At 40.7% G+C, this 12,997-nt stretch overlaps 1 pseudogene; it reads right to left on the minus strand.

Annotated features, from left to right (window-relative positions):
• Positions 1 to 385: 385 nt before the first annotated feature.
• LOC123081816 (alpha-dioxygenase 1-like) overlaps positions 386 to 12,997 on the minus strand; it is a 35,668-nt pseudogene continuing 23,056 nt past the window's right edge.

Here is a 12,997-nt window from a genome sequence, read left to right on the forward strand (position 1 = left end):
GAAAAAGATGATGATCAAGCCTAATATTTCTTTAATTGGTATACGTAGATGTACAAGTATACACTGTAACGAAAACCAAAAGAAAGAAAAGAAAGATGTAATCAAAGAGAAGATTGAAGGAAGATGTTATATGGTCTCCTCCTACTTATTTCCCAGCCATATTTAATTACAATGAACAAATAATAATGTACAATAATAAAACGTAAACAAATAAGCATACAACTTGTGTCATGCAATAATGAATCCTATTACATATATTACACTGACATATTTAAGTATATTTATTTACATTGAACAAACACCATAATTTTGTAAACAAATAATACTTCATATAACTTGCCAAATTGCATGTAGTACATATGGTAGGGGGCCTTTTATTTTTGCACTAGTAGTTTGCATCCCACATAGAGAAGGCACTAGAGAACTTCATCCAGTTGGCAGTAATTTCAGGGTAGTGCCTGTTGATCACATCTCGTAGGCCTTCAGTTGTTTTGACCCATTGCATCCCCTTCTTGGTGTATGTTTTCTCATTGAAATTGCTTGTAATAAATCGATGTGCTTTAAGCCTCCTGTTTATAGAGATGTGTTAAATTAATATTCATGTCTTAACTGAGTAGTTATCATCTCAAATTAGTACTTCTACATTTGACTACTTCTTTTTTCTGGTAACATTCTAGATCTACCAGTAAAGTACCCATAATGGTCATATCGTTATGTTTTCTTGCATTTTTGAACTTCGGTTTGGGTAAATTTTGAATTAGTGAAAATTAGCTTAAGCCACATTCTCAGTTGTTTCGTAATACATTTAACAAGGGCTTAAATCAAATTTGGTACTTTGTCTAGCATTCATCAGTTACAACTAAATATCACCTTGATGCCATTAAAAATGAAAATGTTGAATGTTGTTTCGCTTATGGAAAATCCCTTGATTTTTTTTCTCTGCCATAAGACCAAGAAGAAGATCCAATTTCTCTACATCATCTCCATATATTGCTCTTATGGCTTCAATTGCATCCTTGTCACTTGTGAGATCCTCCCAACTTTTTATTGGAATAAGAAATACTCTCCTCCTGAACTCATTGTACCTCGGTACACTTCTCTCCCTGTCTCGGTATACTTTAATTTGGAGGAAAATAAAATGACAGTAATCTCAGTGTAATCATTATCAAAGGCATTAGACACAGTAATCCTCTTTATTTAACTTGAAGAGTACAATTTTTGCTTAACATTGTTGTTTATACTAGTATGCAACAATGTCCTTGTTTTTTTAAAGAAATGGTAGTTGTGACTGATTAGAGAGTGGTGCTAAGGTTACAAGATACAAACATGATATATGTATTGGTAAGAGAATCTTGTATTTTCAATCTGATTAGTACAATAATAGTTTGGGAATTCTTGAAAATTGAAAAGTATGTTGTGATAAATTTCAACATAGTAGTTTAAGGTTACAAAATACTTGTTCTAGTACTTAATTTGTTGCCAGTATGAGTTATTTTAAATATTTTTATGCATTGGATTATTCTTGGTGGATCCTTGTAACAATTTGACATGGTGCAAAATCATGATCCTCTACTGATACTGGTATAAATTGGGTCCAAATTTCATACCTTGTAGGGCAGCAAGGTGGGTTCTATCAGATCGATTGGTACCATCCAAATTTTGTGGTATAAGGTCCCTGAAGAAACTTGGGTAGTTCCATAGTTCAAGTGCACCACAAGCTTGATATCCCATTGATAATTTTTGTTTTTCAAACCCTATTTTCGATAGCTGATCTTCCCCCTTGAGACCAACCAACTCTCCAATATCGATGCTACATTTTGACACAAGAAAGAAATGGTGTCAGTGTTTATGTCAGTTATACTAAAAATGTGCTAACCAAGCAGAAAACTTATTGTGACCAAGATTATACATTCTACTTTTTATTGTATAGTAAAGAAGCTAAAAAACATAATAAATCTAGCTGTTTGTGTCATGTTCAGTGTCTAATGTCAGGTTCAGTAATCCATGATGTAAGAGTTGATATCTAATAGAAGAATGTCTTAACTCTTTTTTCCTCATTTCTTTATAATCCGCATCACTCTTTTTTGTCTCATCTAATGAAAGTTGTTAGTTTGCATTACATCTTCTACATAAAAATGAGAGGAATGGATGCCACACATAAATTGTGTGCTCACTCTTCCACGTATGGTGGGGAATTATTTGCAGCGGGTTGCCCGATTGGATCCCTGAGCTTGAGAGTGCTTGGTATTATGGACTACATTCTGTAAACACGGGTAAACTCTTCAGTCAAAGAATAAGGTACGCCATGGCTGATCGGCTTCTTCAATCCCACAAGCAACCTAATGCTGTTCCTCCTATGTGAGCAAATGTATATTTTATTTTCTTATCCAATAATCCATACCTTCACAAAAGAATCAGAATATCAGGTAAATTGTACACATTCTCACAAATTTAATTAATTTGAATTTGCAGATGTAAATAAAATTTCCACTTGGAAAAGTAATACGTTAATTTTTTTCTTTCGGAAAATATGATAAAATGAGATAAATATACCCTCACCAATTTGCGTGCATTGCAGCTTTCATGATTTTAGTCTTGAGAAGCTCGACAGTCCAATCAATAGTGTGAATCTTTGCAATGACAGCAAAAGTGACCAATTTGGCATACCGATATAATTCTTCATCTGATAGGTTGGGATGTTCTTCCTGAGATTAAAACAAAATTTATAATTTTTTCTTCATATTTTCAGCATAAAGAAAACAAATTAACGTCTTGGTAAATAACAGCTTTATCGGTACGGTGGCAAGAAGTCAAGGACAACAAATTCTTCCTAAAAACTAAACAAATAGATAATAGTGATGCTTCTCTTACCTTTATTGCATCACAAACTGCATTGTGTTCCTTAAAAAAAGAGCATGCAAGATCAAAACCCCAACCCAACCGTTGCGAACGTCGCCCGATAATGGCACACCATTCTCCTCATGCAAAAGAAGACCATCATCTCCAATCACAAGTGTTCCATCATCATAAGTCCTAATCTTTTTTGCATGTTTCTCATTATTACCATATACTGCACTCCTATCCCACGGTACATACAAACATAGAAATTGCAAAAAATTACAACATTTTATCCGCAAATGTGCATTGATTTATATATATTCATCGATCGTCTCTATTTTTTAAGTTCATTCTTTGTGCTTAAGATAAATTTCTAATAAAGATCTTAACTTGAGAAAATCTTAAGCATTACTCACCACCAAGCTGTGCGGACATTGTAGTAACCAGTCTTTATTCCATCAGAATTCGTAGGCTATTCTTTTGTGGCGTAGAACTTGAATGATTTTAGGGGGCACTCATTGGCCACTTCTTTTGGAGCTGCAATTTCAATCTGGAAGAAACCAAGAAAATTTAATTATATATCAACTAACAATTAGAGGTGGCAGAGCCTGACCCAACCCGAGAAATCTTCTCGACTCGACTCGAATCCGACCCGACATTTTCCAAACAGTCAAACTGACCTGACCTGAACCAATCCGACCGGATCCAAAACTGACCCGATCTAAGATCAAATAGCATCCAATCCAACTCAAATCAACATACAATAAAAAAGTTAATATTGAAATTGGTCCGACCTAACCCGTCCATCACCCAACCGGACCCAACTCGACCCGAGATATTCTAAAAGGCCAAACTAACCCGACAAGTTCAACTCGAACCCGAACCTAACCCGCCTGCCCAATTTACCACATGTAACTACAATATATATTTCAAATTCTCAATTGAAGATGAATTTCTATTTTTAAGACTTCAACAAATTAAGGCAATCAAATTAAGGAATTAAATCAAGCATGCACATGTTTGGTATCCTTCATATGATCCATCTAGTCATGAACCATGAACTGTATCCATGCAACTGCTAGTATATTGAACCGTTTCCCTGTGTCCTTGTATTCTCTCCTGGCTAACAGCTTTATCACCACAACAAATGGATAGGCTCATCAACTGCATTGATAAATAACAGTTAATTATTTTATGCATAATCTGATAATTCAAAAGTATACCTTGAATTTCCATCTGTTAATAGTATGATATAATTAAAAGAAAATGCTTTTGTTTTTAAATTAACAAGCACACATTAGCTCTTATTTTTAATACTGACAAAACTCGTGTATTTTTTTTGAGTTTCAACGTTAATCCAGTCATTTACTTATTTGAAGCTTGCAGAACGAACTACAAACAAAAAGTTTCATCAAAAAGAGTTTTATCAGTCTTGAAGTCAAAGTGTCAAACTAAATATTAAATAAGAAATAAAAATAAAACACTTTTTTGGTGATCTTTACTCCTTTAATTGGCTTCTTAGACTTTAATTTCAGGTTTATTCTTCATTAACTAAATTCAATATGTATATTATCTAATTTTCTAGTGAACAAAATAATAGGGATGCAAATTGAAATTAGCAGATAAGAAGAGCACATCTAAAGCATGCGTATATATATATATAGAACAAGAATTACCAAAGTAAAAGGGAAATAAGTGCTTAGCTAATTTACATTAAGTTATTAACTTGTATTGTTAGAACTTAATTAGAAATTTGGAATTTTGTAAGAAAATCACTAGATTTTTTGTAAATAGTGTATAATTAAGTACCTCATCCTGTTGATCAACTGGCTTCATGTTTCTCCAAAAAAAGGTGTATTGGCTACCAGCCTCAGCATTATGGGGGTCGTTGTACTTGCCATCTCCGGTGCGGTACGGGAACTCCTTGGGGTCAAACAAAGCACCATGAGAACTCCCAACAACTAGCAGGTTGTATTTTTCGAGGAGGGTTCGGCGGGTGTTTAGGTAGAGTAAACCGATTGGAACAGGCATCTTGTGCCACAAGTTTCTCTTGTCAAATGCATGAATGAACTACATGAAATTAAGAAAAATTAATACATTGGAAATTTAGTTAGGTATGCATATGTAAATTAAATACTTCAACTAATGAGGAATATCAATTGAGTAGTTAATAAGGTGGTACACAAGCATGATAAAGCTTAAGTATATATGCGTGCTTCTAATGGCCATATTTATGAACATGATTTGTTAGTTACCACCATATGCATGAAAAAATAATACATATTGGCATGCATACTCATTTGAAAATATACTTCATTATAACAAATTTCCCTAATTAAATGGTGCATCAAACTTAATTTGGCGCAATTTTTGGGATATTAAAATGAATAGATACTAATTTAAAAAAGATCAAACAATTAAAATGCGGCATCAATAGCTCAAAATATAATTCAACTTTTAGTTGCGTTAGAATTGACACACACAGACATATATATATATATATATATATATATATATATATATATATATATATATATATATATATATATATATATATATATGTAACACCCATGGTGCGGCTATATCTCCCACGTGTCGGAGCATGACTTAGAGGCATAACCGCATGGTACGCATGTCGCAGAAGGGATAATCTTTACACATCCCTTGTACTGAATAAGAAAGGGATAAAGAGTCAGCTTACAATCGCCACTTCACACAATACATAAATATATCATACATCATGCAGAATACAATCAAGGTCCGACTACGGAACTAAAATAAAGAAAGACAACCCAAATGCTAGATCCCCGATCGCCCCAACTGAGCTCCTCTACTGATCATCTGGAAAAGACACATAGTAACGACCCGAATCCTCGTCGAACTCCCACTTGAGTTCGGTAGCGTCCCCTGCACTGGCATCATCAGAACCTGCATCTGTTTGGAAGTATCTGTGAGTCACGGGGACTCAGCAATCTCACACCCTCGCAATCAAAACTATTTAAGCTTATGGGTAGGAAAAGGTAGTGAGGTGGATCTGCAGCAAGCACTAGCGTATATGGTGGCTAACTTACGCAAATGAGAGCGAGAAGAGAAGCAAAGTACGGTCGAAAAGCTATAAAGATCAGGAAATGATCCTGAAACTACTTACGTTCAAGCATAACACAAGAACCGTGTTCACTTCCCGGACCCCGCCGAGAAGAGACCATCACGGCTACACACGCGGTTGATTCATTTTAATTAAGTTAAGTGTCAGGTTCTCTACAACCGGATATTAACAAATTCTCATCTGCCCATAACCGCGGGCGCGGCTTTCGAAAGTTCAAAACCTTGCAGAGGTGTCCCAACTTAGCCCATCACAAGCTCTCACGCTCAACGAAGGATATTCCTTCTCCCAGGAAGACCCGATCAGACTCGGAATCCCGGTTACAAGACATTTCGACAATTGTAAAACAAGACCAGCACAGCCACCCGATGTGCCGACAAATCCCGATAGGATTCGCATGTATCTCGTTCTCAGGGCACACCGGATGGGCAAGACATCGGGTTGGCATAAACCCTGGTTGCCCAGGGGGCACCGAACATCGCCCAGTTTGGACCAACACTCAGAGGAGCACTGGCCCGGGGGTTTAAAATAAAGATGATCCTTGAGTCCGCGGAACCCAAGGGGAAAAGGCTTAGGTGGCAAATGGTAAAACTAAGGTTGGGCCTTGCTGGAGGAGTTTTATTCAAGGCGAACTGTCAAGGGGTTCCCATAACACCCAACCGCGTAAGGAATACAAAATCAAGGAACATAACACCGGTATGGCGGAAACTAGGGCGGCAAGAGTGGAACAAAACACCAGGCATAAGGCCAAGCCTTCCACCCTTAACCAAGTATATAGATGCATTAAGTAAACAAGATATAATAATGATATCCCAACAATAACCATGTTCCAACAAGGAACAAACTCCATCTTCACCTACAACTAGCAACGCTATAAGAGGGGCTGAGCAAAGCGGTAACATAGCCAACCAACGATTTGCTAGGAAAGGTGGGTTAGAGGCTCTACCCAATAGAGCGAACAACTAGCAAGCAAAGGTAGAAGTGATTTCGAGGGTATGGTCATCTTGCCTGCAAAGTTCTCCAAGTTGACGAAAGCTTGATCCTCGTAAGCGTACTCAACGGGTTCCTCGATCACGAACTCATCTCCCGGCTCTACCCAAGGCAAGAACACAATCAAAGGAAACCACAATCAACCACGGTGCAATGCGCAAGCAACATGATGCAAAACATGACATGACATGCGGGATGTGATATGCAATGCATATGCATGCTTCGGAAGGGAAAGATTGAATCAAGCCTTAACTTGGCAAACCAAGTGTGTTGCTGGAAAGATGAGCTGATTTCGGTCGAAATCGATATAAAGATCACCGGAATCGGAGCACAGTTTGCAAATGGCAAGCAAGAATGGCACAATTCTGCGATTAACAGCACGATGCCATCTAGAATGCTACAAGAAACTAAGCTACTGCACTCCAACATAACAACAAAGCACATGGCAGTGATTTACTCAAGATGCTTGACAAAATATGAACACTGAGCTACGGCTAAATCACACAAGAACAGGTTCAAAAAAGCATGGCAAAAGTGCAAAAGATATCAGCTTCACAGACTTAGTGAAAATAACAACATGTCAGGAATTAACATCAGGAAGACATGTTTAGAGCAAGCAAACAACATGCTATAGGAACATATCATAGCAAGATAAGGCATGGCATGAATCTACTCAAAGCATAGAACAAAAGTCCCTTACTGACCATAAGCCAAAAATGGATCAAAAGATATGCTGGCACCCATGTAAACATAGCAAGTTTCGTTAACAGATTCAGACTTAGTAGAACTGAGCATGGCATAAACAGAATTATGAAGGCATCTTTGCGAGCTCGATTCACTCAACACAAGGCATTGCATCACAAGATAAGCATACTACTAGCAAGAAGACATGATCATAAGGCTAACCATGGCAAGAACAAGTTTATAGCATGCTTGGATCAACTACAACAACCATGGCAAAATTGATTCACATGTAAAACATCTGCCAGGAACATTTTATAGCAAAATTAGAGCAAGATTAAGATATGCTAGGGTACTCAAAAATTGCAAACAGGGGCATGGATGGATAGAGCATAACCATATGTCCAAATCATCCTTACTGAAGCAACTCAAATAAAGCATGTATCTCACTGTAACAACATGGTTACATGACATCAAAATAACAGCACACGAAGACTTAGCCAAAATCCTGAGATCCCGAAACCAACAATATCACAAAGGCTACTTTGCATGCTTGTGCTAGTCACCAAAAATATCACAAAAATACATGGAATACACCCTTGTATATATGGCATGGCATAGACCAAAACACATGTATAGTTCATGCCCATATCATGCACACAACAAATGTGACAAAAATGACAAATCCTCATATTCTTATAAGAAACAACACATAACAATTTAAAGCACTCTTGCATCAACGATTTGGGCATCAAGATGGACTCAAACAAGCATGTCACAATGGAACAAAATGAAGAGCACATCATGATGAACATTTTTATATATTGCACGCACAAAACGGAGCAACAATCATAAAGTTATGGCATGATGAACAGGGGCTTAAAATGTGAGGGGGAAAAGACTTAGTGGCAGAATTGACCTCCAGATCTAGGGTTCCTCGATTTGCATGCGAACCGAGGTGAGGCACGAGCTCGCCGGAGATCGTCGCCGGACAGGGGAAGATGGCCGGGGAGGAAGGGACCGGCCGGATCCGGTGGGAGAGGAGGCGGAGAGGATCTTGGCGACGTCGGTAGAGGTGTTCGGCCGTGGTCCGCACGCGGGCGGGTGGCGATGCTGGTGAGCATGGCGGCGACCGGCGGTGAGCGTGACGGCGGCCGGGCGGAGGAGCCGTGAGACGGGCTACGGCGAAGGACGGGCGCGGCGGCGCTGTGCGGTGCGGGCCGCGGGGGCCCCGCACGGGCCGAGTGGGCCGGCAGCTGTGGGCGGCGCTGCGGTGCCACATGGCACGCTGGGATTCGACGGGCGGCAGCGGCGGACGTGTCCGGCCATCGCGGACGCGTCCGGTGGCGGCGGGGAAGGCTAGACTAGGGTTTCAACCTGGATTTGGACGGGGAGGACATATTTATACCTAGAAGGAGGTGGGAGTGTCCAAATGAGGTGTAGTTTTCGACCACGCGATCGTGATCTGACGGCGGAGGACATGGGATAGGTTTGGATGGGCTATTGGGCCACTTTGGAGGGGTGTTGGGCTGCAACACACACGAGGCCTTTACGGTTCCCTGGTTAACCGTTGGAGTATCAAACGTACTCCAAATGGAACGAAACTTGACAGGCGGTCTAGCGGTGGTGTAACAAGGCCGCTTGGCAAATCTCGGTCCATTTTGAGAAAGTTTAACACCCGCTCACGAAAAGAGATAAAAGGGGGACGCCGATGCACGTAGTTGTGTCGGATTGCAAAACGGACACCGGGGAAAATGCTCGGATGCATGAGACAAACACGTATGCAAATGAGATGCACATGATGACATGATATGAAATGCATGACATGGACAAAATGAAAAACAAAGACAAACCCAACCACGAAGGGAAACTCATAACTTAGAGCCAAAAATGGCAAGAGTTGGAGTACCAATATGGCAAGTTACATCCGGGGTGTTACAACACTCCACCACTACGAAAGGATCTCGTCTCGAGATCTAGGACTGAAAGAACTCTGGATATTCGGAACGGAGGTGGTCCTCGCGTTCTTAGGTGGATTCTCGGTCGGAATGATGTGACCACTTCACTTTCAGAAATTTGATAGACTTGTTGCGAGTCTTGCGCTCGGTTTCTTCAAGAATAGCAACATGATGCTCATGATAAGACAAGTCTTCTTGGAGATCAATGTCTTAAAAGTTGATGGTGCGGTCAGGAGTCTTGAAGCACTTGCGAAGCTGTGACACGTGAAACACGTCGTGCACATTTGCGAAGTTGGATGGAAGCTCAAGTTGATAGGCGAGATCGCCTCTTTTGCCAATGATCTTGAAAGGACCCACGTATCTAGGGGCAAGCTTCCCTTTGGTACCGAAGCAACGAGTACCTTTCATTGGAGAGACGCGGAGGTAGACATGGTCTCCGATCTCGAAAGCCAAGTCATGATGCTTGCTATCATAGTAACTCTTCTGGCGCGATTGCACGGCTTTGAGATTTTCAGGGATGACTTTACACATTTCTTCAGCTTCTGTGATTAAGTCATTGCCAAGAAGTTGGTGTTCACCAGTCTCTGACCAATTATGAGGAGTACAACACTTTCTGCCATAGAGAATCTCAAATGGGGCCTTGCTCGAACTCGCTTGGAAGCTGTTGTTGTAGGAGAACTCGGCATATGGAAGACAATCTTCCCACTTCATGCCGAAAGAAATGACACAAGCCCTGAGCATATCTTCAAGAATTTGATTGACTCGCTTGACTTGTCCACTAGTTTGAGGATGGAAGGCTGTGCTGAAGCGAATGTTGGTGCCCATGGCCTTCTTGAAGGAGTCCCAGAACTTAGAAGTGAAGATGCTTCGACGATCTGAAGATATCAATTATGGAATGCCGTGCTAGGAGACAATCCTGGAGGTGTATAGCTCTGCCAACTGAGCTGTTGTGATAGATTCTTATATTGGAAGGAAATGAGCCACTTTAGTAAGTTTGTCGATGACAACAAAGATAGCATCATTTCCACGTTTGGACTTGGGAAAACCAGTCACGAAGTCCATCTCAATATGGTCAAACTTCCATTCTGGAATGGCAAGAGGTTGGAGGAGACCAGCTGGCCATTGGTGTTCTGCTTTCACTCTTCTATAGACATCACATTCATTCACGAACTTAGCAATTTCTCGCTTCATTCGAGTCCACCAATACGACTGCTTGAGGTCATGGTACATCTTTGTACTTCCAGGATGAATGGATAGAAGGGAATTGTGAGCCTCATTCATGACGACTTTACATAGATCACCTTTAGGAACCACAGTTCGATCCTCGAAGAATAGAGTATTTTTGTCATCAAGGCGATAGCACTTGTACTTGGGTTGGCTCTTGGCGATCCCATTTTCACCTTCTTCACCATTGCATCAAGAAGTTGTGCCGCACAAATCTGATCTTCCAAAGTAGAAAAGACTTGTAGGTTGGCAAGAAAGCCTTGAGGAACAATTTGGAGATTCAGTTTGCGGAAAGCTTCACAAAGGTCCGGTTGGAAGGGCTTGAGAATTAAACTGGTGCAGTACGCCTTCATGCTCAAAGCATCTGCAATGACATTGGCCTTGCCTGGAGTATATTCAATACTCGGATTGTATTCTTGAATCATTTTGACCCAACGGGTCTGCCTGAGGTTGAGGTTGGGTTGAGTGAAGATGTACTTGAGGCTCTTATGATCAGTGAAGATGTCCACTTTCCTTCCCAACAAGAGATGTCTCCATGTTAAAAGAGCATGGACAACTGCCGCCAACTCGAGGTCATGAGTGGGGTAGTTCTTTTCGTTGGGCTTCAACTGGCGAGAGGCCTTTACGGTTCCCCGGTTAACTGTTGGAGTATCAAACGGACTCCAAATGTCACGAAACTTGACAGGCGGTCTAACGGTGGTGTACCAAGGCCGCTTGGCAAATCTCGGTCCATTTCGAGAACGTTTAACACCCGCTCACAAAAAGAGACAAAGGGGGACGCCGGTGCACGTAGGAGTGTCGGATTGCAAAACGGACAACGGGGAAAATGCTCGGATGCATGAGACAAACACGTATGCAAATGAGATGCACATGATGACATGATATGAAATGCATGACATGAACAAAATGCAAAACGAAGACAAACCCAACCACGAAGGGAAACTCATAACTTAGAGCCAAAAATGGCAAGAGTTGGAGTACAAATATGACAAGTTACATCTGGGGTGTTACAATATATAAGATCAAATAAAGAAATGTTTACAAATTTTATTTAAGATAAATTATTCTAGTATAAAAATACTTCATAAATGCCAAGATGTAATTAATTACGTGCTCATCTATATATGTATGCATCCTCTCTAATTAACACCCTTAGCTTGCTATAAAATAAAACGCCGACCACATCAATAACATGCATACTGATTAATTTTCATACATAACATAATATTTATGATCATACATTAATATATAACCACTACCTGATATTCTGAAGGAATATGTATGTATGTATGTATGTATGTATGTAACTGTATGCAATATGTACATCAAATAAATACTTGATATATAAATTACTCTTAAACATTAATTGATTAAAACATACTAGAAAGCCAATCTTGTCACCAAAAGACATCATAGAGAAAACATCATGGAGGTCCGGACACTAGTAGAAAACATGGCTTTGGTCCAGGCTGGGTCAGCCCATTAGTCCCGGTTCAGTCCAGAACCGGGACCAATGGGGGCATTGGTCCCGGTTCGTGAGCCCAGGGGGCCGGCCAGGCCACGTGGGCCATTGGTCCCAGTTCATCTGGACCTTTTGGTCTCGGTTGGTGGGATGAACCGGGACCAATGGGCCTCGCTCCTGGCCCACCACCATTGGTCCCGGTTGGTGGCTTGAACCGGGACCAAAGGCTCCCCTTTAGTCCCGGTTCATGCCACCAACTGGGACCAATGAAGTGCCTATATATACCCCCTCGCGTAAGAGCAGAGCACACTGCTCTGTTTTTTTCTGGCCGAGGGAGAGAGGGCTTGGTGGTGCTCTAGCTCACCTCCTATGCACACAAGGTGTTCGATGGAATGCCCGAGCCACACCACTTAAGCTTTCTCCTCTCCAAGCTCGACCTCCAAGCTCCATTTTCCACAATATTTGTCTAGGTTTAGCGGTCCGTCACGCCCCGTCCCCGTCTTCACCGCCGTCGATCACCCACGCCGAGCTCATCGCCGGCACCACCGTGGTGAGCCTCTTGTTCTTATCTTCTTTCTGAAAGGAAAAATATTCTTACTTGTATGTTTACATAGATACTTGTATTATTTTCTTACTTTTATTATTGCATCTTATATAGTGCGATGGTTTTGGTATCCGCCCCCGTCGGCCCTCGTCCTGTCTATGATTCGGATGTGGTATATATGTTATGTTTATAACTAT

Source organism: Triticum aestivum, chromosome 4A, assembly GCF_018294505.1.
Source record: "Triticum aestivum cultivar Chinese Spring chromosome 4A, IWGSC CS RefSeq v2.1, whole genome shotgun sequence".
NCBI classification, from domain to species: Eukaryota; Viridiplantae; Streptophyta; class Magnoliopsida; order Poales; family Poaceae; genus Triticum; species Triticum aestivum.